The sequence below is a fragment of the Garra rufa genome, chromosome 8 (genome assembly GCF_049309525.1).
Source record: "Garra rufa chromosome 8, GarRuf1.0, whole genome shotgun sequence".
In the NCBI taxonomy this organism is placed as follows: Eukaryota; Metazoa; Chordata; class Actinopteri; order Cypriniformes; family Cyprinidae; genus Garra; species Garra rufa.
Genome location: NC_133368.1, coordinates 8,473,786 through 8,499,714, shown reverse-complemented (window position 1 = coordinate 8,499,714; position 25,929 = coordinate 8,473,786). Strand labels below are relative to the sequence as shown.

At 39.1% G+C, this 25,929-nt stretch overlaps 1 long non-coding RNA gene across 2 annotated transcripts in view; it reads left to right on the top strand.

The window, feature by feature from the left end:
- Positions 1 to 13,832, top strand: part of LOC141341091 (uncharacterized) — a 37,857-nt gene extending 24,025 nt beyond the window's left edge. Inside the window, exons 2-4 of one of the 2 annotated variants that reach the window (XR_012356618.1) lie at positions 13,243 to 13,314; positions 13,414 to 13,503; positions 13,612 to 13,832. This is a non-coding gene — a long non-coding RNA (uncharacterized lncRNA). Of the gene's footprint in view, positions 1 to 13,242; positions 13,315 to 13,413 lie in introns of both variants that reach the window. The other variant, XR_012356617.1, reaches the window with a different exon arrangement.
- Positions 13,833 to 25,929: the final 12,097 nt, after the last annotated feature.

The window sequence follows — 25,929 nt, the reverse complement described above, 5'->3', positions numbered from 1 at the left end:
GTGCGAGACAACGTTCCCGCTCTTCCGGCCGCCGCCCCGCCGGATGCGGCCCGAGGCCTAGGATTGAGTTAAAGCCTGAGCCTCCGAAGTCGTCCTAGCAAAACTAGGAAAACGACGGTACACGAGTCCCGCTGTCGCCGGACCCCCACCAAAGTTATTCGCTCGTCCAGTTCCAGAAAATGTGACTGTTCCAGTGTCCTCTGCAGCCAACAAACCGGCTCCGTCGCCCGTTTGCCTGCACACAAAAGTCGTTCTCACGGCTACCCAGATAAATCCCCAAAAGAGTGTATTTTCTGGTGTCCCGGCCACGGCCGATGGTGTCTCATGTGTAGTAAGCATGCCCACTACCCAGTGCCCATCACTACACACAAACACAGCCTGTCACGCAGGTCCCGCGCACATAAAATTGACTCAGATCGATTGCGCTTCACACGTGGTAAATGTGCCCGCTTCACAGTGCCCACAGACACCACATTATGCACGTCCCACAGTTTCTGTAAAAACGAAACCAACGTGCATTCGCTCTATGCAGGCGAACGTTGTTTGGAGTGTGTTAAATGTGCCCGCTGCCCCACAGCCACATCCACTCACAGACATAATAGTTCCCGCTATCAGCGTGCCCCATGCCTTAAATGTCACGAGCACGTCTCTTGTGCCACAGCACACCGAAACCACTCGCGCTTCGTATTCAACCTCTAGCTATTCATGCAGACGCATGGGAAAAGCTTCCCGGGGGTTTCAAAATGGGTGCTGGACATTATAAAAAGAGGCTATTCGCTACAGTTTCACCAACGCCCGCGCCGCTATACGGCGCGCGTCGAGACCACAATACAAGCAGAAGTAGCACACCTACTTCGAGCCGAAGTGGCGAAACTATTGAGCAAAGGGGTCATAGAGCCCCTCTCTCAAGCTCAGAGCGAAGGAGGGCTATACAGCAGATACTTCCTGGTACCGAAAAAAGACGGGGGTCTCAGACCCATACTAGATCTAAGGCAACTGAACAGAGTGCTTGTGAAGCGACAGTTCAGGATGCTCACGACCAGAAAAATCCTCGCGCAAGTTCGCCAAGGAGATTGGTTTGTGTCAGTGGATCTGAAAGACGCGTATTTTCAAATACAGATAGCGTCACGTCACAGGCGGTTTTTGAGATTCGCCTTCGAGGGCCAGGCATATCAATACACAGTCCTGCCGTTCGGTTTATCCCTGGCACCCCGTACATTTACGAAGTGCATGGATGCAGCGCTCGTTCCCCTCAGGCTGAAGGGCGTGCGAATACTGAACTATTTGGACGATTGGCTGATTCTAGCGCAATCTCGCTCACTGCTCGTAGAGCACACGACCATGTTACTCGATAACCTCGAGAATTTGGGTCTCGGGGTCAATTGGGCGAAGAGCTCTCTGTCTCCCAGTCAGAAGACTTCTTTCCTGGGCACAGAATTGGACTCGCTGTCCATGATAGCACGACTATCACCACAGCGCGCGGTAGAAATTCAGCGTACAGCGGGCTCGTTCCGCTGCGACGCGTCCATCCCGCTCAAGAGATTTCAGAAAATGCTGGGTCTCATGGGTCTGCTCCGCATGCACCCACTGCAGTTCTGGCTGAAAGCGCGTGTACCGCGCCAAGCGTGGGCGTCCGGTCGACTTCGTCTCACGATCAATCAGAAGTGCGTCACAGCCCTGAAACCGTGGAAAGCAGTCGACTGGTACCAGTCAGGTGTAAGCCTGGGGACTTCCTCGAGGATAAGAGTGGTGTCTACGGACGCATCCACCTCAGGATGGGGGGCTCTGCTCGAGGGCAGACCGTCTTTCGGCCAGTGGTCAGAACGGGAAAAGCTTCTGCACATCAACTGCCTTGAAATGCTGGCAGTAGAGAACGCGCTGACGCGCTTCTGTCCCCAAATAAAAGGGAGCCACGTACTAGTCCGCTCGGACAACATGTCAGTGGTGTCCTACATAAATCGCCAGGGCGGTCTCAGGTCCAGGAACCTGTACAGGCTTGCAGAACGCCTCCTGGTATGGGCTCAGCACAACCTGTGCTCGCTGAAAGCAGCGCACGTGCCAGGGCTCCTAAACATAGGACCAGACAGACTGTCCAGGAACAATGTTCCGGCAGGCGAATGGTCTCTGCACCCACAGACAGTACAACTACTGTGGAAGAAATTCGGCAGAGCGGAAGTAGACCTGTTCGCGTCTCAGGACAACGCTCACTGTCCGGAATTTTTCTCCAAGAGCAGGGACGCGCTGGCCCACGTATGGCCCCGCCGTCCTCTCTATGCTTTTCCCCCCGTCTCTCTCCTGCCTCAGGTGATAGAGAGGGTCAAGGAAATAGGATGTTCAGTACTGCTGGTAGCGCCGTTCTGGGAAAACCAGCCCTGGTTCCCAGCGCTGATGCAGCTGACGAGCACTGCTCTGTGGCCGATACCAGTGAGGAGAGACCTCCTCTCTCAGGCCCGCGGCTCGATTTGGCATCCTCACCCGGAGCTGTGGTCCCTTCATGTCTGGGCCACCAGCGAATATACGATGAACTCCCTAAAGGAGTACTAAACACGATCACGCAGGCTAGAGCTCCGTCTACGAGACGGCTCTACTCCTCAAAATGGTCTGTGTTTTCGGGCTGGTGCACAACCCGTGGCTTGTCACCCACTGACTGTGGTGTGACGGAGGTGCTTTCCTTCCTACAAGAGCTGCTGGGCAAGGGCAGAACCCCGTCCACGCTCAAAGTCTATGTGGCGGCCATAGCAGCGTTCTCGAAGACAACGCTAGGTCATAGGAAGGAGCGATTTAGTCATCCGCTTCCTTAGGGGGGCTAGGAGACTGAATCCTCCCAGACCTCCCTCAGTCCCCGTGTGGGACCTTTCTATGGTGCTAGAGGCCATGAAAGGTGGACCATTCGAGCCTCTGCAGATGATTGATCTGAAATACCTGTCTCTTAAGACTGTGTTTCTGCTGGCTCTCGCTTCGGTGAAGCGCATAGGGGACTTGCACGCGCTCTCCGTGGGCGCAACGTGCATGGAGTTTGGACCTAATGACTCTAAAGTCATACTCAAACCCAAGCATGGTTATGTTCCGAAATCCCTCAACACACCGTTTAGGGCACAGGTCATCGCTCTGTCAGCCCTACCGGTCGCTGATGAGGAAATAGACGCGAGCCTCCTATGCCCAGTCAGGGCACTACGAGCTTACGTGTCTCGCTCGTCTGCTTTTAGGCAGACGGAACAGCTTTTTATTTCGTTCTATGGGCGTTCTAAGGGACTGGCCGCGTCGAAACAGAGCCTATCCAGGTGGATAGTTGATGCTATAGCGCTGGCATATGCTTCCAAGGGCATGCAGTGCCTGCTGGGTGTCAGAGCACATTCCACGAGGGGCGTGGCCTCCTCGTGGGCCTGGTCGAGTGGGATTGCCTTGCAAGATATTTGTACGGCGGCGGGCTGGGCCTCCCCGTCTACATTTATAAGGTTTTACAACCTGGAGGTTCCCGCCTTACAGGCCAGGCTGCTGTCGGTCTAGTTAACCAGCGAACTGGGTAAAAGACCTATATTTCCCCATCAGTTCAGGCCGTGCCCCGCCCTGTCTGTATGACGTACTTAGCGTCTGAGCGACGCTGCACTCTGTGGAAGAAGTGCGGCTTTGCCCCTCCCTCTTCCCGGACTCCCTGTGAGTTCCCTAGGTGATTGTGCACTATATGAACCCCTGGTTTCGCCCTTGGGTCTTTGGTGTCAGATCTCAGCATGCACGGCGTTTTGCATTGGGTCCCCTAGCGTAAGATATCTTACGCAGTACGAGAGACCTCTCGTAAGAGAACGTACTCGGTTACTAACGTAACCTCGGTTCTCTCTAGAGAGGGAACGAGTACTGCGTATCTTGCCGTGCACGCACACGCTCTGGTTGCTTTGATGATGAAAAACCAGATAATAGCTGCCTGCGAGCGGTATTTATAGGCCTAGACCACGCCCGTTTTGGCGGGACGTGACGCAGTGGGCGCGAAGCGCCCTTATTGGATCTGGCGTCACGCCAGGCCTCGCTCGATAGGCCGCTGCAGTTGCCGCAGAGCAGCCAATAGGCACGCGAGCTGTATCGCCTATGTCTGTATGCTGCTGCAACGCGTTTTACATTATTACAAAATTAAGGATAATTTTTGGCTTCAATATCTCGTGGAAAAGGATTTTCCCCTAGCGTAAGATATCTTACGCAGTACTCATTCCCTCTCTAGAGAGAACCGAGGTTACTTTAGTAACCGAGTACGTTTTTCAGCAGTGCTGCTTGAGAAGTATTTTTTCCATTTATTTCTCCCATAAGTATTTTAAAAAGTCTTCATTAAAGCATTATGAGCCATGAACCAAGCCAGCAAGGTGAATTACAACATTACATTAATTACTCACCCTCATGTCTTTCCAAACTCGTAAGACCTTCGTTCATCTTCAGAACACAAATTAAGATATTTTTCATTAAATCGGAAAGCTGTCTGCCACATCAGAAAGGCACAGTGCTGGTATACCCCTTATGAAAAAAAAGATAGTTTTGCTCTGAAAATCTGTTTTCATTGTTATACGCTAAGGGTGCTATTACACATCTTCTGTACAGAATTTCCAAAACACAAGTGAAGAAGAAACTGATACAACAGATGCTTACACATGTAATTTAACACAATTGTCAGACATAAAACTGCATCAAAACCATAGATGTGTAACGTTTTGGAATAAAATGTCGACCCATGAAGAGGTAATAATGACTGTCAAGCTTTGGGGTGTTGACCGACTCCATCTACGTTTTGATTACCATGAATAGTCTTTTTTTTTTTTTTAGCTTTTTGTTCAAAATTTTGTTTATTTATTTATTATTATTATTTTATTTATGAAACTTACTCAATTTCAAGTGTTTATAAAAAAACTATGCATGAAGCTAGAATAAAATGTTTTTGTTCACAAGCAGATACCATTCTTTTTCGTTCTTTCTTTTTAATGTTTATAACAAAATATATACAAATTAATACCTAAATAGGGAAACAGTAGTATACGTATGATTGATAATATAAAGTTCACTTAAAGGCACAATATGTAATTTTTCAGCTTTAAAAATAGCAAAAATCACTATATCTATGTTATATATTTTTTTTAGTTGTGTACTTACATTATCCCAACAGTTTCCACGAACTTTCAAATCCGGAGAAATGTATAGTTTAATTCGAAGACACGGCGCGTTTCTTTATTTCCGTTTTGTCGCCCGTCTATGGCGTCATATAACCTTTGACCCCTCTAGTTTCTCTAACTTCCTGCGGAACCGCCAAATACAAAGGGGAACAGAAGCAAAGAAGAGATGAAGAAGAAAAAGTAGTAGCTAGTCTTGATCGATACTATTTTATATTTATATTGTTTATATTAGTATTTATACCTCAATCAATAACATAGTTATGGATCATGATTATGCTTTGCCTGCACGTTCTGTGAAGCGCAAACGTACGGGTGAAATAAATGACACATAGGCCCCGTTTACACGAAGGGAAAACGCAGATATTTCCCTGCGGTTTGGCCGCTCATTTACACGAAAACCCCGTTTTTATCACAGAAAACGATTATTTCTAAAAACTCCGGCCAAAGTGGATAAATTTGAAAACGCCATTTTCACGTTGTGTGGACTGTGAAAACGGAGGCTTTTGAAAACGATGACGCATATTTACAGTCATGTGACGCATATTGTACCAATAAATATCTATGTTTACACCAGTAATTGTGCCTGTGCTTTTCACTGTCACACTGCTGCTAAAGAGATTTATACTTTGTACACTCTTCAGATTGCAGTCCTAAAATGATGACAGAAAATTTACTCACAGTTGCTGTCCTGAAAAAAAGTAAATTATCCCACCAGAAGAATTGCGTGAAAACTTATTACGTCTGTATAATTTTGGAGGCTTTAAGCATGCGCAGTAAGGCGAATTTGATGTTTTCCTAAGTTTCAGTGTGGATGAGAAACTTTAGGAAAACGCTTGGAAACGCGAGTATGGACGGAGAGCGTTTTAAAATGAAAACTCTGTTTTCAAATGTATCCGGATTAATAGACGTAGCCATAATGTCACCTGATTCAGCGTATCAAACAGCTAATTATTAGAATTGGGTGTGATAAAACAGGGTTGGAGTGCAAAAAGTCCGGACAGTATTTCTTCAGGACCAGGGTAGGAGACGCCTGAATACATTAACGTAGTAAACTCATCTTACATTAGCTAACGTTACTGATAACGTTACCTCGCGGCAATTTCATTAGAATGGCATTACATAAAGTGAACAGCCGTAACTAAACGTAACAAGAATAGAAATATAATATAAATAACAATACATTAGGCTACCTATATGGCTGGTTGTCATTGACAATGACAACAACTCCCATGAGCCTACGCTCTTTCCCGACGTCATCAAAGTATGTCTTTTGTTATTATTTTGATTGAGTGACCCCTGGTGGCCAATAATTACATATTGTGCCTTTAAAGAAAACTTACGAGTATACTTGCAATATAAAACTACTAAACTAGTAGTTTACTGAGATTATAATTCAAAGTGTACTAAAAATGCATATTAAAGTATTGAATTAGTAAACTACCAGTATACTATAAGTTCACTTTTAGTAGACTTGCAGTACAAACTAAAAACATAGATATAAACTAGTTGTGTACTCAAAGTTTACTACTGTTATACTTAAAAGTATACTTTCATATACTAGAAAGTGGGCCAATTAAGTCCTAAGGAGTACTGAAATAGTACACTTAAAAGTATTCTACTAGTACACTGATATTTGTATACTTACTACATAAAGTATACTTAAAAATATACTTGAACCTTACCTAAAGGAGTAGTTCACTTTCAGAACAAAAATTTACAGATAATGTACTCACCCCCTTGTCATCCAAGATGTTCATGTCTTTCTTTCTTCAGTCATAAAGAAATTGTTTTTTGAAGAAAACATTTCAGGATTTCTGTCCATATAGTGGACTTCTATGGTGCCCCCGAGTTTGAACTTACAAAATGCAGTTTAAATGCAGCTTCAAAGGGCTCCCAGCTGATGATCCCAGCTGAGGAAGAAGGGTCTTATCTAGTGAAACGATCGGTTATTTTCTAAAAGCATTTACAACTTATATACTTTTAATCTCAAACGCTCGTCTTGCCTAGCTCGAGGGTAAAAGGTATATAAATTGTAATTTTTTTTTTTTTTTTTTAAGAAAATAACCCATCGTTTTGCTAGATAAGACCCTTCTTTCCTCGGCTGTGATCGTTTAGAGTTCTTTGAAGCTGCATTTTGGAAATTCAAACTCGGAAGCACCATAGAAGTCCATTATATGGAGCGAAATCCTGAAATGTTTTACTCAAAAAACATAATTTCCTTACGACTGAAGAAAGAGAGACATGAACATCTTGGATGACAAGGGGTGAGTACATTATCTGTAAATTTTTGTTCTTTTTGGTAAGGGACAGCAAGATTAAACACAGTAAATTTATCTTCCTTGTCACTCTTAAATTAACCTGTATTTGTGTTAGCAGCCTAGACCATCAACGATCAGGAATACATGACCTGGATTACACTTTAATCAGTCAACTCCTGTCCTTCCATCATATATCACACGCTGTTGCACAGGTCTCTGATGAAGTCACAGTCGAAACAAAGCCTAAATTAAAGCCTTGTGATTCCAAAGCCATTTCTCAGCCCTTCGGTTCTTGGTTGCCATGGTGCTAACATTTAGGAGCATGATGACTTACAGCTCATGGCCTCGTGCGCAGGGCAATCTGTGATGAAGCCAGTGAACAGAGCATCATTAGAAAGGGATAAACCGCTTTCCCTGCTGACGAGACAGTCCACTCAACAGCCTCTGGGGAATCAGAGATAAGGACAGCAATAATAAGAAAGAAATCCTTTAATGACAGCACGGGTCACACAAAAGGCTAAGAAGTAAATAGCACACATAGTGGCATCCCGTAGTGTGTTACAAAAGCATTTCATTTCAGGGTTTCCCTGTAAGTTCCTCAACAGCTTCAGTTTCGAAATACATCACTGATCTTTGACACGAGACAAAATGTGTGTTACATAACCTAACCTGCCATTAGTTCGGAAAACAGCAGCATTTCAGTTTGAGCAAATGAAAGAGGTTTTGTCCGAACACTGGTGAATACCTCCAAGTATGTTAAACACATTCATCCAAAACAATTCCTTGATACATCACCTTTTATTTCTTCTGTTCTAAAGCCTGTCCCTGTGCTCAGCACAAACGTCATCCTGATGCTGATGGCTTCTCTAAAGCAAAACATGATTCATGATAATGCTTTTTCACAGTCTGCATCATCTCCCCAAGGTGCAGAACAAATGATTAAAAAGTTGTCTGATGATGACTCAAAATCTTTCTTTTGAAGTGCAAAACCATTTGTCATAAATAAGCGGGATAATCTGAATTATAATGATGAAGTGACCTTTCAAAAAGTCGCTGTATCCACCATTCGTAAGTCACAGAGAATCCTGCCCTGATTTTCTTTTGTGCAGCCCTCAGCAGAGACTTCAACCCTTCACGTTCTTCTGTACTGGACTGACACAACATTCACAGCTGCTTGTAGGGCTTTTATAGGCTAAGTCTTAAAATGAGGCAACATATGTGACCCTGAACCACAAAACCAGTTTTAAGTAACACGGGTATATTTGTAGCAAAGGCAAAAAATACATTGTATGGGTCAGAATTACGTATTTTTCTTTTATGCCAAAATCATTAGGATATTAAGTAAAGAACATGTTCCATGATGATATTTTGTAAATTTCCTACCGTAAACATATCAAAACTTTATTTTTGACTAGTAATATGCATTGCTAAGAACTTCATTTGGACAACTTTTTTTTTTCTTTTTTTAATATTTTTCAGATTCCAGATTTTCACAGTTGTATCTCTGACAAATATTGTCCTATCCTAAAAAAACACATCAATGAAAAGTATATTTATTCACCTTTCAGATTCAAAATTGACCCTTATGACTGGTTTTTGTGGTCAAGGGTCACATATATGTTTTGCTTTAATTTTCCATATATAATATTGTTTCTGTTATGTTTGTTACATACTCTTCAACAATATTTATAATTCAGCACCCTAGCTGGCAAAAACCAGCATCATAAGATTAAATACTCTGGCATATTCTGGCTCGTTCTGATGCAGAGTGAGGCTACGTTCACACTGCAAGCCTTAGTGCTCAGTTCTGATTTTTGCTCAGATCAGATTTTTTTGTATAGCTGCTCACAGATTTCCAGTGTGAACAGATCATGGTTCTGAACTGACCTGCATGCGCAAAAGCACAATGCAAATGGGGCTGCCAGGTTTTCATAACAAAATCCGACCAATTGCTTCTCAAAACTAGTCCAAAATTATCCAAATCCTGTTCTGGGTAATAAATACAGGTGCTGGTCATATAATTAAAATGTCTTCAAAAAGTTGATTTATTTTTGATTTAATTTATATATTTAATTCCATTCAAGAAGTGAAACTTGTATAATGTATACATTCATTCCACACAGACTGATATATTTGAAGTGTTTATTTCTTTTAATTTTGATGATTATAACTGACAACTAATGGAAACCCCAAATTCAGTATCTCAGAAAATTAGAACATTACTTAAGACCAATACAAAGAAAGGATTTTTAGAAATCTTGGCCAACTGAAAAGTATTAACATGAAAAGTATGAGCATGTACAGCACTCAATACTTAGTTGGGGCTCCTTTTGGCTGAATTACTGCAGCAATGCGGCGTGGCATGGAGTCGGTCAGTCTGTGGCACTGCTCAGGTGTTATGAGAGCCCAGTTTGCTCTGATAGTGGCCTTCAGCTCTTCTGCATTGTTGGGTCTGGCATATCGCATCTTCCTCTTCACAATACCCCATAGATTTTCTATGGGGTTAAGGTCAGGCGAGTTTGCTGGCCAATTAAGAACAGGGATACCATGGTCCTTAAATCAGGTATTGGTAGCTTTGGCACTGTGTGCAGGTGCCAAGTCCTGTTGGAAAATTAAATCTGCATCTCCATAAAGTTGGTCAGCAGCAGGAAGCATGAAGTGCTCTAAAACGTCCTGGTATACAGCTGCGTTGACCTTGGACCTCAGAAAACACAGTGGACCAACACCAGCAGATGACATGGCACCCCAAACCATAACTGACTGTTGAAACTTTACACTGGACCTCAAGCAACCTGGATTCTGTGCCACTCCTCTCTTCCTCTAGACTCTGGGACCCTGATTTCCAAAGGAAATGCAAAATTTACTTTCATCAGAGAACATAACTTTGGACCACTCAGCAGAAGTCCAGTCCTTTTTGTCTTTAGCCCAGACGAGACGCTTCTGACGCTGTCTGTTGTTCAAGAGTGGCTTGACACAAGGAATGCGACAGCTGAAACCCATGTCTTGCATACGTCTGTGCGTAGTGGTTCTTGAAGCACTGACTCTAGCTCCAGTTCACTCTGTGAATCTCCCCCACATTTTTGAATGGGTTTTGTTTCACAATTCTCTCCAGGGTGCGGCTATCCCTATTGCTTGTACACTTTTTTCTACCACATCTTTTCGTTCCCTTCGCTTCTCTATTAATGTGCTCTGTGAACAGCCAGCCTCTTTTGCAATGACCTTTTGTGTCTTTCCCTCCTTGTGCAAGGTGTCAATGGTCGTCTTTTGGACAACTGTCAAATCTACCCCATGATTGTGTAGCCTACAGAACTAGACTGAGAGACCATTTAAAGGCCTTTGCAGGTGTTTTGAGTTAATTAGCTGATTAGAGTGTGGCACCAGGTGTCTTCAGTACTGAACCTTTTCACAATATTCTAATTTTCTGAGATACTGAATTGGGGTTTTCATTAGTTGTCAGTTATAATCATCAAAATTAAAAGAAATAAACACTTGAAATATATCAGTCTGTGTGGAATGAATGTATACATTATACAAGTTTCACTTCTTGAATGGAATTAGTGAAATAAATCAACTTTTTGAAGATATTCTAATTATATGACCAGCACTTGTATTGCTTTTGTGGGGTCGCTTCAACCACGGTGTTGTAAAACAACCCAAGGCAACAATGAAAACAATGAAAAAGTATCCCAGTTTGGGGGGAAAACTGTGGAATTGGCAACATTTATACGGAAACACGGAGGACATAAAGTAAGCAATTATGTGTTATTTATTGTGTGATCTGCCACAGAAGCCAGTGAAATTATGCACAGTCAATATGAAAAATAAAGACAAGCATGTGACAGAAAAGAGCAGAGTTTTGAAACGTTAATAATACGAGCCCTTATGTTTTGCTTTTATATAGAATTGACTACTTTTCGCAACTGTCTTAAAGGAGTAGTTCACTTTCAGAACAAAAATTTACAGATAATGTACTCACCCCCTTGTCATCCAAGATGTTCATGTCTTTCTTTCTTTAGTCGTAAGGAAATTATGTTTTTTGAGGAAAACATTTCAGGATTTCTCTCCATATAATGGACTTCTATGGTGCCCCAGAGTTTGAACTTCCAAAATGCAGCTTCAAATGGAAAGAAGGGTCTTATCTAGCAAAACAATCAGTTATTTTCTAAAAAAAAAATTACAATTTATATACTTTTTAACCTCAAATGCTCATCTTGTCTAGCTCTGTGTGTACTCTGTGTAGAGAATAAAAAGTATATAAATTGTAAATGTTTTTAGAAAATAACTTATCGTTTCACTAGATAAGACCCTTCTTCCTCAGCTGGGATCATTTAGAGCCCTTTGAAGCTGCATTTAAACTGCATTTTGGAAGTTCAAACTTCGGGGCACCATAGAAGTCCATTATATGGAGAGATCCTGAAATGTTTTCCTCAAAAATCATAATGTCTTTATGACTGAAGAAAGAAAGACATGAACATCTTGGATGACAGGGGGGTGAGCACATTATCTTTACATTTTTGTTCTGAAAGTGATCTACTCCTTTAATAACTTTAAGTATGTAAAATCTTTGAAGGGACTCCCCTTGATGAGAGCAGAATTACGACGAATGTTGACCTAGAGTCGTATGAATTCCGATATGACCGTTCAGATTGCGGTCGCATTTCAAAACATCTGACTTGTATTGGATTTGGAAGTGACACAAAATTGGAATTGAAAAGATCAGATTCCATGTGGTTTGTGCTGTTCACACTGTCATGACAAAAACAGATCTGAGTCATGTGTGAGCAAAAACATCGGATTTGGGCCACATTTGCCTGCAGTGTGAACGTAGCCTAAATGTCAGCCTAAATGAAAGTGTGTTTTGAGTGATTAGCTCACTCAATGGTTTGGTGAACTAGTTCATCAAAGTGATTCATAGAAAGTGATTGGCTGCGTTCGAAACCGCATACTTCCATACTATATAGTAGGCAAAAAGCAGTAGGCGAGCAAAAAAGTATGTTTGAATGTTCAGTATTCATAAAAGAGTAGGCGAGAATTAGTAGGCGAGTGCACTAATTCTCGCGAGATTCGGACGAACGTCTACTTAAAGTGCGTTCGAATATGCCTACTTGCCTACTATATAGTAGGAAAAAAGAGTACGTGAAGAAAGAAGTACGTTCGAAACCTCAGTATTCATAAAAAAGTAGGCGAGAAATCCCCGGATGTCCTACTGCTTCAGCCCAGATTCTGAAGTGTTCATCTGATGCACACTTTTCAATCCCAGGAGGCCACAGGAGGCCAAAACGTCATCATCGAACGTGATTGGGAACCGCAACGAGAGTGTTTACAAATGTGAGTTTTACAAACCAAAACACGGTTCCCTGTCTTAAAAATCATATTTGTTGAGCTACTGTATCGTAAACTGCTGATTTGCATTAGGTGTCAATACGTGTGTTAAAGTATATTTGAGATTTCGCTGTAAAACACGTTTTATTACGTATAGCGACCATAGCATCTTAAAGATGATTACTAAATGTTTAACAGCTGACAGGAACATGTTCTGAAAGAATTAAATGAGCACATCACAACACCAAACAGACATCTAAATGAGTGATGGACGTTATGTGAGTTTATGTAGAATTCTCTGTTGTCAACACTGCTTTAGATTAATGTAATGTAAATAAACACATGTACATATAGTAACTAAACATGAGTTATCTGTTTCATTTGTCTAATAGTACTGTTTATAAATTCAGGAGCATTTGTATTGGATAAAAAGCCAATTAACACAACAGCTACCTCATAAATGTAGTATTGAGCACATGAATCAGAGGGAACTGAATCTTGTGTGGATGTTACAGGGACAGATGAGACAAGTATGCTTGTCTGGTGAAGAGTGACTGATGAAGCAGTGCTGCCATCAAAGGCTTTGAGTGAGTACACTACAGACAAAACCTTAAGTTGCAGTTTATTAATAATAAAAAAAACTTTAAGCACTTTTCTGATTCTAGATTTCTGTGCCTTTGTTGCAGATATTTTGCGGTGGAGCAGGACCTGAAAGGAAAGGTGACAGCAGCATTTGTGGGGAAAAAAGTAAAATCTGTAACTTAATATAAAGTTAGGTAATTTTGTTACTTCTAATACAGAGATCTAATGAAATTGTGCTGTTAAAATGACAACTTTTGTATTGTATTTGTGCATCTTTGTATGATCTGAAATGTCTGCTGCAGACTGGTGTGTGCATCGAGAAAAGAGAAATCCACAGCAGCATCCTGGAAATGGTCAAGTGCTATCGATGAGACCCTCCATCACTCCACCTGCTCTTTGTCTCATCTGGACCAGATGTTGCTGTGGCCTCTTCATCCTCAGAGACCAAAGAGCCAGCGAGAGCATCTAGAGAAAGACTAAAATACCAATATGTCTGAATAAAGCTTTGTTCCATGTGTCTTTATTTATGTTCATGGTTACTTTATTATTTTACTCATATATCCATGTTGTTATCAGTAAATAAAATATAAGTTTCATTAACATATGCATTAATTAATTACTTGATTAAAAAAAAAACATGCTTGTTTTACTAAAAACTATAATTAATTATAGGTCAGCATTTATCATTATTATTGATCAGTGCATTCTGAGGTAATCTTAATTTCTAAGTAGTAATACTTACATTTTTTGAGTGTAAAATCCTCAAAAAACACCTCCAAACACAAGATCTTCCAGCAGCTGATCCACGTCTCCTTTGTGCAGATATTGCAAGCATGGAGGAAGATGTACTAGGTAGGGTTGTTGTGTTACTGATGCTATGAGGTGTTTGAGCACCTGTTGTGCTTATTTTTTTATTATTATTAATACTACCTAACTTACAATTACAGGCTCAGGGAAAGATGGTATTTATCTTTAACAATGAACAATCATAATGAGAAAAACTAAAAACATAACTAGTAGGCTTGCTTACATCATAGTATGCAATTATATACACGGGGAAATATGATTAAATATCTCTGAATAATCAAAATGTTCACATCATCGTTTATCAAAAATTGGATTTGTTTTTGTTATTGATAAGCCTCAGGGATGAAAATAGAAATTCAACAAGAATTTAAGCTAGCTTTGCGTGTGGATAAACAATTTTGAATACAAAACAAAAGAAATAACTTATTCAAAAAATAAAGAATTTGGGTTTTCCTGACAAAAATTATTTCTTTAAGAATTAAAAAATACAAAAACCTAAATGAACCCAAAACGTATCTGTTATACTACAATCACAATAAAAGAACAGCTGTTTCTTCAACATGACCACAAAATGAACAAATTTCATCAATATCAAAATATTTATAGAAAGATGAATTAAACCTGTCGCTATATGTTAAGTTGTTGCACTTGTTATAACGTCGTTGGTCACATGATAACGTCAACATGGCGGAAGACGTGCAGATCACATCCATACTCAACGAGATTTGGCTGTAGAGTACCTACTCTTTTAGCGCTCGTTAAGTAAGTACTTATTGAAATTAAGTACCTACTCATTGAGTATGCGGTTTCGAACGCAGCCAACCATTCACAAACTGGATCCCAGAATGCACCTAATGAATTTGCTTAAATGAACATTTGCAGAGCTGAAATCTAGACAACAGGGTCATTATACTGAAGAATCAGAAATACAAGATTTAACACTTTTAACTCCACATTTGTGGTGGTAAACCTGCAGATAGCTATAGGGATAATAAAATGAAGGTTGAGGCACAGAGAGCACCATGTGGCATATGATTGATAACAAATCTTAGCAAACTGGGATTAAGTTCATGCAGTGCTTGGGGTGGAATTTTCTCATTTTCTGATAATGCAGGAGTTTATCTTATGTCACCAAGCTTATAAACTATCCTGTTTGCTAAATAATTGATAGTTTCAGCATGGTGCATTTGTTTGCATAACCAAATAAGCAGTTTATTGATTAAAAAAAAAATAAACTAAACTAAAGTATTTTTTTCCCTACAAAAGAATCCAGTAGAGCAGGTGATGGTTTCTGCATCTATACTTTGAGTACAATATATCTTCAATTAGGCTACTAAATGTACACTTCATTCAATTGTTTTTGATTTCAAAAAGCATCCTTAAAATAGACAGAGTTTCTTATTATAGGTTGAGATATAGATATATATATATATATATATATATTTTTTTTTTTTTTTTTTTTTAAATGAGAATCAGATTTAGATATTCGATTTTGTAGTCTTAAACTATTCTTGTTCATTTAGAACTATTGAAGATTCTTGTTTCAGCCATTCTTGATTCTTCTTTCTTGTCTGAAGGTTCTCACGGTCACAAACACGCTAGCCTGATCAAAATCAGTGTAAATTAATACTGCCTGCAGTTTAACTGACCTGTGTTTATGTATCAAAGGTGGTTAGAATCCAAATACAACCTTCTAACCTATCTAAACAAAACATAAGAATTCTAAAACAAAATTTAGAGAAACCAGTAACCCATGGAAGTCAGTGTTAAAACCTACAAAGAACCAGACTGAACATGCCACACAAGAAGTTTATATATAAACATGGTATAATTTAACAAACAAGAAACACCTGGCCACAATCAAGAGAAGGAAAAGAGACAATCAAAGTAAAGAGACAAACAAGAACATGAGAAACAGAATTTTAAAACAAGTATGAAACACAAAACCTTCCCCTTTACAACTCGATTAGAAGTAGGCCTAGTGGTTGAGCTAATAGCCACTTCAAAATAGAACATAAACCAATTCACAAATGGTTGATACAAACCCAGAACAGAAGAAACAGATCCTGTAAATTGGGAAATGAACAATTGTAGTTTTAATTGAACAGTCCTCCATGACCCAAATGGGTTGTACCACAAATGTGTACAGAAGGTAATTTGTATCAAGGGCCAAAGGAGAAGCACTCCATACACATTTAAGCAGCACTGTTTTGTAAAAATCTCAAATCATTTTAAAGATTCACTCTGCTGCTGTGAGAATAAGACCACACTCAAGGTTCTTAAAGGGCTTTTTGTGCGTAGACGAACCATTTTGGTTCTCCAATGAACACCCTGGTGAAAAAACCCCAGATAAAACCAGCCTAGGCTGGTTGGCTGGTTTTAGCTGGTCAACCAGCCTGGTTTTAGCTGCTGGGAGACCAGCTAAAACCAGATTCTTCCAGCTACTACTAGGCTGGTTTTAGCTGTTTGTTTGTTTTCGACAGGGCAGTTCTTAAAATAACCATTTATTCTTAGTGTGAAGTACATTTTGATATCCTTCTTCCACTGTAAAAAAAAAAAAAAAAAAAACCCGGACACACATGTCTGCAAGATGTCTGTTAAACATCACCTTATCTGGAAAGCATTTGCTGTGTACAAACATCTGTCAGATATCTGTAAGATGTTATATACATTCTAAATCATCTTAAAGACATCTAATAGACGTCTATTTGACATCTGAAATGTCCTATAGATGTATTGTTGATGAGCAAACACTAAAAAATACGTCTTGCAGAGGTAAAATGCAGATGTCAAATGTATATGTGCTATTAGGGAACCTTTTGTGGAATGAAAAGAATCCATGCATGGCCATGGTTCTTTATGAAAGAATAGATGGAAATGAGATTTTTGAAATCACAAACAACAAACACAAACATTCTATCTAGGTGTTGTTTTATTGCTCTGAAACCAATAACTGCAGAAAACATTCCCAAAACCTCAAAGAACAAATAAACAAAACCATTGAACAGTAAAGACAGTAGACAGTTGTTTCATTAAACATAGAATGACTAATCATTTATGTAAAAATATTTTCTAGCAAAGCATTTTTGTTATATCTTTATGATTATTATGACATTTGTGTAATGTTCACAGCTTTTTTTTATTTGGTGTTTGTTTTTGACTTCTTTCTACTGGAGTTCCCCAGGGCTCAGTGCTTGGACCACTTCTCTTCTCCATCTGCTGCAATTCAAACATGACTTTTCACTGCTATGCTGATGACACTCAACTCTACTTCTCATTCCAACCAGATGATCCAACAGTAGCTGTTCACATTGCAGACTATCTGACAGACATTTCTGGCTGAATGAAGGACCATCACCTTCAACTCAACTTTGTGAAGACAGAACTGCTTGTGTTCTCAGTGCTGACCCAGCACTTCATAACAACTTCACTAGACAGTTCTTCAACCATAACTCCTTCCAGGACAGCCAGGAACCTTAGAGTTGTGATTGATGATTGGTTAAGCTTGACAGACCATATTACTACAATGGCCCGGTCCTGGAGTTTTGCCTTATACAACATTTATAAGACCCTTCCTATCAGAGCAGGCCACACAACTCTTTGTCCAAGCCTATGTTCTCTCCAAATGGACTATAGTAATGCTCTCTTGGCAGGCCTTACAGAATGTAAGCCTTGTTCTGAAAGACCATATTTTAGATCCCTTGATCCTACCTCATACCTAAACTTAAAAACTACTTTACTAATTATTAATAAGCAGCAAATTAGTTTATTAAGACAAGAATCCTTGTTAATATTAATAATTGGTCCGCAAACTAAAGCGTGACTGTAAAAAATGCCCCTGAAAGTCATTTGCATGGTTAAATACTGTCCTTTAAAAATGTAATTATATTCAATAATCAGTTCACTAGGTTTTGGAACGGCAAATTTGAAATTCATATTGGTTGCTGCTGATGAAGCTAAAGCGCAAAAGAGAAAAGCCTTCTGGATTAAGGCATAAATCATGTTTATGACTCTCTTAACAGATTCAATAGGTTCAGATGATCCTGACTAACTCAAATATTACAGCACTTCCACAGTCAGTGCACTCTGAAAAGGCCTATTCTACTGTAATGAATAGCGCTTTGTGATGCAAAAGAATATATAATCTATCATTTTCAAACAGAGCATGAAATGGATTTGTGTGCCAACTCTACTCAAAGTCATCCAAGCTCGATCGCACAGCTTTTGCAAACTAACACCATTTACTTGCTAAGATGTTCAGGGTGCAGGTCTCTGAGCTCATTTAACTTGTGGGCCAATATTACATTCACACCAATCAATGGCCCACCCACATAATGGCACACGTCACACACTCTCAGACCTTTCAGTCCACTAACAACCTGTTTGTCAATGTGCCAAGCTTGCATTTATGGCATTGAATTAGTAAGGCTCCGGCCAAGAGCAGTTAAGCTCCACTGGGAGGTTGTTATGGTGGAACAGGCAGGCAAAAACAACACTGTTGTTCACAATGTGTACAGTTAGCAAAACCCTCTATTCACTGTCAACAAAGAGATCCAGTTCCCACAGTGGTGCTCTCTGTTTGCTCTAAAGCTAATTGTAAAGTTTAAGTTCTGCTTACAAGTTAAAGTACACTCTTAAAAATAAAGTTTCTTTATTGGCATCAATGGTTCTATAATGAACCTTGAACACCCATAGAATCAAATGCAGATAAGGTTCTTTATTTACATTTTTTAAATGTTCTTCAAAATGCTTCTTTTAGGAACTGTTCACTAAAAGGGCATCATTGCAAAAACACCCTTTTGGGACCTTTATTTTTAAGAGTGTACTTAAACCATGTGCAACCTTAAAACTGTGTCATCTTCAGCTCTCTGTGTACATCTGTGTTTTTAATTTTCAAGCACTGTCAGTCAAGTACATCACAGTTTCAATCATTTGTTTGTTGCAAAGTCCCATCCATTTGAGATGTCACCAATCAGCAATCATCAGTCCCATCGGATGACATGCATTGATTGAAAGCCCAATGTTTAATGAACATTTAGTTTTTTCCCAGTGATTTAGGTTTTTTTTTAGTGCTAATGCTGCTCTCATAGACTGCTTGTTAATCATGGCATCTGGGTGGGACCCAAAATGAAGTGCTTAGTGCTTCTTCGCTAATGAATGTCGATCTTTGCAGCATTAAATCAATCACACAGAAAACACAGCTTCAATATGTAATCTTAACGTTGATTTTCTTTAATTAAACAGTATGGTTTGGTGGTGATATCAAAACATTGCTATGTTTGTTTGAGCATCCCAACCAGCCTGACACATTGACTTCTGAGACATAGACTCAGAATTGCATAAAAAAGTGGAATTTTGAGAAAAAGTTACTTTTTTAATAAGATAAAATATTGTAAATAAACTGAAAATTGAACTGAACTAAAAAAATCGGAACTGCAAGACATTAACTACCAATTCTGAGAAAAAAAAGCAATTACTATTTTTATTTATTTATTTATTTATTTTTTATTCTGTGTCAGAAACAAGCTTCCAGGAGGATGTGAGGACGTTGCTGAAGCTTTCATTAAATTCATAATAATTATTAAGAACAAGAATGTCCTGTTGAAATATGGGAGATGTATGATTTATTTAAACTGCAAAAATAAAAGATAAATTAAAATTATGACAGATATAAAGGAGAATTTATACTCTACCAGTCAAAATATTTTTTTTTCACAAAGCCTGCATTTATTTGATCCAAAGTACAGTAATAAAATTATGAAATATTTTACTATTCAAAATAACTGTTTTCTATTTTAAAATGTCACTTATTCCAGCTTTTTAATCCTTTAAAGCTGAATTTTTAGCTTCATTTTTTTTTTCAGAAATCATTTTAATATTCTGATTTGCTGAATTCTTAATTGCTGAATTAAACATTTATTACATTTATTAATTATTATGTTGAAAAAGGCTAAGATAAAAGTATTAATTTCTATAATTTATTTTTAAAAATTACAACAAAAAAATACATTTTAAAATATATTCAAATAGAAAGAAGTTATATTAAATAGTATTTCCCAGTATTACTACTTTTGCTGTATTCTGGTTCAAATAAATGCAGGCTTGGTAAGCAGAAAAGAAGAGACTTCTTTAAAAACATTAAAAATATTACTGTTCAAAAACTTTTGACTGGTAGTGCATGTGCATCAGGTTTTTTTTTTTTTTTTTTTCATGAAACACTTGCACATCTGTGCATCCTCACTTATTGCTCATCTGTAAGCACCCGCACTCATTCCTTGTTTCCTCATGATGCAATTAAGGAATTGGGATGTCCTTCAAGATCACTAACTGATCAGTTTCAGGTCACAGGCTGCAGGAATGAGGAAACAAGCAATGTTTTGTGTTGAAAAAGCAGCCACAGTGCAGACACTGGACAAGGATGCAACTTGTGCATGTGATCAAATAGAGTATACAACTACTCTGAAAGGCTATACGTTTTGGCTGTACGCATGTGCTAAGCATTTCAAGACTTAAATTGGGACAGAATAGTGGCACAGAAATTACACAGTTCACCTTTACAGTTTCACACATAGAACTGTAAATGTAAAAGCAGGATGCTGATTGATTGTAAGAGGTTCTGACAACGCCTATTAACAATGACAGCATCTGTAAGGTAACCTTCATGCTGCAAAAACTCTTACTAGAGCACATTTGCCATTACCAACACACACAGGTAAATCCAAGGACGTTATGAAAAAATTCTCAGTGGCTTAATTTAAAAAAATAAATAAATAAATACAAGACATATTGAAAGAAGGCTTTTGTTTCAAGAGTTCAATTTGACCTTGTAATTATTTGAATGACTGAGGATTTTTATTAGTTTTAAACAGCAAATGCTAACAGAACAGTAAAGCATAGCTGTTAGCCGGAGGGATACCAAATCATGGTATTATATTGTTATTGGTTAGTGGTAGATATAGTGACAAAGGGCAAATTCTCGTTTAAAGTGGTGGACTAAACAAACCCATTAGCTTTAATTGCACTCAAAGCCCTCTGGGAACCGTCATGGTTTTACATGATTGCAAAAGATAAAATACAAGAATCAGAATGATGTGAGAGTTAAAGAGAATACAAATGTGACCCTGGACCACAAAACCAGTCATAAGGTTAAATTTGACAAAACTGAGATTTATACATCATATGAAAGCTCAATAAATAAGCTTTCTATTGATGTATGGTTTGTTAGGATAGGACAATATTTGGCCGAGATACATCTATTTGAAATCAGAAATCTGAGGATGCAAAAAAATCAAAAAGACTGAGAAAATCACCTTTAAAGTTCTCCAAATTAGGTTCTTAACTATGCATATTACAAATCAAAAATTACATTTTGATATGTTTACAGTAGGAATTTTACAAAAAATCTTCATGGAACATGAACTTTACTTAATTTCTTAATGATTTTTGGCATAAAAGAAAAATCAAAAATTTTGACCCATGCAATGTATTTTTGGCTATTGCTACAAACATACCCCAGCGACTTAAGACTGGTTTTGTGGTCCAGGGTCACAAATGAAATAGGAATGTTGCTCCAACTTCAGACTTCAAACTAATCACTTTGTTCCTGTTATTGGATATATGAAGGTCACATTACTGCTGTCTTTGAAATGTTTATTGTAAATTGATTATTTAGTTTTAAATTAATTTTACTTTTTAAAGGACTTTTATGCACATATTCTGTTGTTTTACCGCCTTTTGTTTACCCTTCAAAGTATCCTTTGAGACGGCCACTTTATTCCAATGCTAAAAATTTCCAATATACTGATTGCTACATCAAACACAATAGTTTATTTGAGATGTAATGATGTCAAAAATGATAATAACAGAATGTATGTACATTGTTGCCAATTTTTAGTCCAGCAAGGACAAAAGTTTCCATAGTTTAGGAAATAACCATAATGGAAGTCAAAAACAAAGATAATGAATGGAAAAGATATGCAGCCAAATGGAGAATATTACTTTTACTTATTATGCCAGAACAGGTCATTGAGTTCAAAAACACCTGTGAACATTTTAAAAAGTCACAGCCAGTAATAACTGAGCAAATTTTCTGCCTTTAACAACCCCATGTCAGATGCTTAAATGACAAAAGGAGCTGCAATGTGTAATTTGGAGTTTGATGATTTTCTGGATACCATTGTTCACCAAGCCTGTAGGAAAGGACGAAGTAATCTTCAGTTATAAAATAGAGTTAAAGGTAAAGTTAATGTGCTCACCCAGTTTGAAATTGGTTTTTGAAGAGTGCTTGAAGAGTGTCACTTAAATCAGTCTGAAGATTGTTTTTCTTGATTAGGTTTTTGCATCTAGTTGATTCACGTTCAAATCACTAGTTTAGGCTAATTAGAAAAGACCTTAATTAAAAAGTTCATAATTATGTGTGCAGGTGTGGTGTGTTTGTGTATGCATGTGTTTTTTCTCAATGTCACAATTCTTCCACGAGGGGGGGGGGGGGGGGAGTTGCACGTACAACTTTGAGATAATAGCTCTCGGTAATCTAACAGCTGTTTGTCTTTGAGACGAAAGGTTTTAATATTGATATCACATAGCACTATAATCCAGTTCAATGAATCCAAGTTAATCTCTCAATGTATATATATATTAACAGCTTTGTGAGACTCTTACATAATGCATGGGCTGACTCTTTATTCCCACCCTGAGGGTGAAAACCTTCCCTATAGTATCATCAAAGCAAAGACAATATTGAGGCAGGCATCATCCTGGAGGGATGTCAAGACCTCTTCTTTTTCTCATTATCTCTATGTGTCTGCTGCCAAGGGTGGAGTCAAATAAGAGCACCAGGGCAACATTTTCAAATCGAGAACAGGAAATGGAAAAGACAAAGCGTTAAAGTCTGTATGGAAATGAGGTCACAGGTGAACAACTGTATGCAGCACAAATGACTAGAGTAGATGTTTACTGATGATAGAAAGATAGATACAGTGGAGATCAAAATTAGAGAACAACCTGCAAATTCCTAAATTTTAAGATCACTGCTTATTTGAAGTTCTCAGGAATAGGAGGAAGTTTTTAAAGCATATTTCATAAATTAATTGTATTCTGAAGCACAGAAATCAGAAATCATTCTAATATGCTGATTTTGTCACAATCAGGCGGGGTTGAGGAGTGGAGAATGGAGGAGGAGAACCGGAGTAAATGCAAAAGAACAGTTTATTAAATAAAACACTGAATATAATACAAAACAAACAAAAACCAGGAGCAAAACAGAGAACATGTAACGTAGTCAACATTAACGACGGACAAAGGGTAGTGAGCAGACACAGACTTAAATACACAAAAGACAAGGCGTGGTCACAAACGAGATAACAGGATGACGAGGGGGAAATACAATTATGGGCAAGAACAAACCAAAAGGACTAAACCAAAAAGGGGAGAACAAGGACTAAACCAAATGAACTAGAAACATAGGGGGGAAAACACTAGGAGAACAGAACAAGACAGGACAAAATACTGACAGATTTATTATTAGAATGATCAATGTCGGATAATATCAACAGTTGTGCTGCCAAATACTTTTTGGAACCTGTGATTTTTTGCCCCCAGGATTCTTTCATGAATAACAAGTTTAAAAAGTACAGTGTTTATTCAAAATATATATTTTTTTATAACAATGTAAATTATTTATTAATAACTTTTAATACATTTTTAATTATTACCTTAATACATCCTTGGTGAATAAAAGTATTAATTTCTTTAAAAAAAAACAATAAAAATGTACTGACCCCAAACTTTTGAACGGTAGTATAGATAGATAGATAGATAGATAGATAGATAGATAGATAGATAGATAGATAGATAGATAGATAGATAGATAGATAGATAGATAGTATGTGTGTGTGTAGCTGTGGTCATCATTCGTGTGTGAATCGTCGTAATTATTTTCTATACTTTCTTGCAAGATACTTTTCTTTTCCCACGAGAGTCAGTCCGCGTCAGTCGTGATCTTTAACCAATCAAATGTGACCTCGCCATTTCAACCAATCATAACCCGCCAGGAGCGCAGAACGAAGAACGAAACAATCCAAGATCAGGACAAATCCACAACAATCAAATCCAGCTAACTGAGTTAGCGACGTACGAAGAACGGACCCCTGGTCCAAAGTTTGCTTTTTTGATGAAAACAAGGTTAATTTTTTGGGGTCCAATGGGAAACATTTTGCTAGGCATCAAACTGGGGAAAGACTGAAGCTCAAGTACACTATATTGCCAAAAGTATTCGCTCACCCATCCAAATAATCTGAATCAGGTGTTCCAAGCACTTCCATGGCCACAGGTGTATAAATCAAGCACCTAGGCATGCAGACTGTTTTTACAATCATTTGTGAAAGAATGGGTCGCTCTTAGGAGCTCAGTGAATTCCAGCGTGGAACTGTGATAGGATGCCACCTGTGCAACAAGTCCAGTCATGAAATTTCCTCGCTCCTAAATATTCCACAGTCAACTGTTAGCTGTATTATAAGAACGTGGAAGCATTTGTGAATGACAGAAACTCAGCCACGAAGTGGTAGGCCACATAATGACCACTACATGACTCAAGATGGCGCCGCGGATGGCAGCCTCTGTGCTTAGCTACCCAGTTGTTTTAGTGTTTTTGTTCGTTTTTCCTGTTTTTTGTTTTGCAAACACGATCAGTTTTACCAGGGATGAACAGCTGAACATTCGGCAGAACACACCACATAATTTCCTACCGGTTTTTGATTATTCAGACGTTTTGCTGAACATAGTAGTTGGCAGAGCAGCAGTGCTGAGACGTTTTCGGACGCGCAGGACGCACAGGAGGGGGAAGCGCGCCGGTGTGCTCGTGAAGCTTTGTCAGCGTGGATTCAGGATGTCGCTGCCCGGCATACATCTGGCGAATCTCCGCTCTCTACCCAACAAAACGGACGAACTCCTTCTGCTCTCCCGGACAAATAAGGATTTTTCACATTCTGCTGCCCTGTGTTTCACGGAAACCTGGCTGAACGCGGCTATACCGGACAGCGCGATTCATCTGCCGGGATATCAGCTGTTCAGAGGAGACCGCGACACAGAATCGACGGGGAAATCGCGCGGTGGCGGGACGTGCTTTTACATCAATGAGAGGTGGTGTACAGATGTAACAGTGTTGAAGATGTGCTGTTCTGAGCTAGAAGCACTTTTCATTAACTGTAAACCGTTCTATTCGCCGCAAGAGTTTTGCTCGTTCATTCTCGTGAGCGTGTACATTCCACCGCAAACGCACGTAAGCCTGGTATTGCAGAAACTCTCCGATCAGATCACAGAGACAGAACAACAACACCCGGACTCAGATTTTAATAAAGCACATCTCTCACATTAACTGCCAAAATACAGACAGCATGTTACATGTCCGACCAGAGACAGTAATATATTGGACCACTGTTACACCACAATTAAAGGAGCATATCACTCTGTCCCACGGGCAGCTTTGAGACTCTCTGATCACTGTCTGGTCCATCTTATACCAACCTACAGGCAAAAACTTAAAACTGCTAAACCTGTAGTTAAGACTGTAAAAAGATGGACAAACAAAACAGAACAGGTCTTACAATCCTGTTTCTATTTGACTGATTGGAGTGTTTTTGAAGCTGTTGCCACCAATCTGGACGAGCTCACAGAGACTGTTACTTCATATATCAGTTTCTGTGAGGATTTATGCATTCCTACCAGAACTTATTTAACATACAACAATGACAAGCCATGGTTTACAGAAAAACTCAGACATCTTCGTCAGGCAAAAGAGGATGCATACAGAAAAG